Raw genomic sequence first — 1,424 nt, forward strand, 5'->3', positions numbered from 1 at the left:
GGATGCCCTTCCTAACGCCAACCACTGCGAGAGTGTAGTGAGTGCTTTTACGTGCCACCGGTACGAATGCCAGTCAGGCGGTACTGGCAATGACTACGTTCAAATGGTATTTTTTACGTGCCACCTGTAAAAGAGCCACGCTCGAATGTTGTTTTTCACGTGCCACCGGCACAGTTGCCATTGAGGCGTCGCTGGAAACGATTACGCTCGAATGGTGCTTTTTACGTGCCACCGGCACGGGAGCCAGTCAGCGGCACTGGAAACGATCACGCTCGGATGGTGTGTTTAACGTTCCACTGGCACGAGTGCCAATCAGGCGGCATTGTCATCGGCCACGTCAGCGATTTTGATTTCACTTGCCTCAACTGAAAGAAGCCCATCGTATATATATATGTCTATATATGTATGTGTGTGTATATGTTTATGTGTCTGCGTTTGTCCTCCCAGCATCACTTGACAACCGATGCTGGTGTGTTTACGTCCTCGTAACTTAGCTGTTCGGCAAAAGACACCGATAGAATAAGTATTAGGCTTCCAAAGAATAAGTCCTGGGGTCGATTTGCTCGACTAAAAGGCCGCAGTCAAATGACTGAAACAAGTAAAAGAGTAAAAGAGAGAGAGAGAGTATATATGTGTGTGTATATATATGTACATATACATATGTATAAATGTATATGTGTGTGTGAGGCTTTGTAAAGAAAGAAATTGCTTTTTCCAGGGATGTCTTACATTCTAGCTTCTCCAGTTTATCCATATATCTGTGAATTTACTGGAGTTTGTCTCTCTGTGTTAGTGTTAGTGTTTAATAGACACCAGTACTATATAATTAGATTTGGATACAAAAATCAATAAATATATAAAGATATATATTGTATAGGTTCTTCCTTCGGCAAGTAGGTAGACAGTAAAACAACATCCAGACTCTAAAACCAATATTATTTACTTTGGGGCGTGGTAGTATTTGACCTAAATTTTTCAAGACGGCAGCTAGTCACTGTCCTGCTATCGTCAAACTTAAAAGTTTTGGCTATCTTTAGAAAAGTACACGAAAGACAAATAATCTTCCTCTCTCTTTCTCTCTCTCTCTCTCTCTCTCTCTCTCTCTCTCTCTCTCTCTCTCACGCACACACACACACATACAGAAAGACACATACAGAAAGACACATACGACAATTATGCTTAAAGGTGAAAATGCTAACACACACACATACAAAAAAAAAAAAACATGCTACTATCTTAGTCTATAATGAACACTCAGTCTATTAGGATGTAAATCATAATACAATTGTTACTTGTAAAATAAATGAAGGTGGATATTGAAACGATCGTAGGCATTACGTAAATGACAGTTATGTAAATAAATTGATATTGCTGTATTCAAACTCTCCATTTTCTTTATATTATACTACTACATATATATATAT

This window comes from Octopus bimaculoides, chromosome 24, assembly GCF_001194135.2.
Source record: "Octopus bimaculoides isolate UCB-OBI-ISO-001 chromosome 24, ASM119413v2, whole genome shotgun sequence".
In the NCBI taxonomy this organism is placed as follows: Eukaryota; Metazoa; Mollusca; class Cephalopoda; order Octopoda; family Octopodidae; genus Octopus; species Octopus bimaculoides.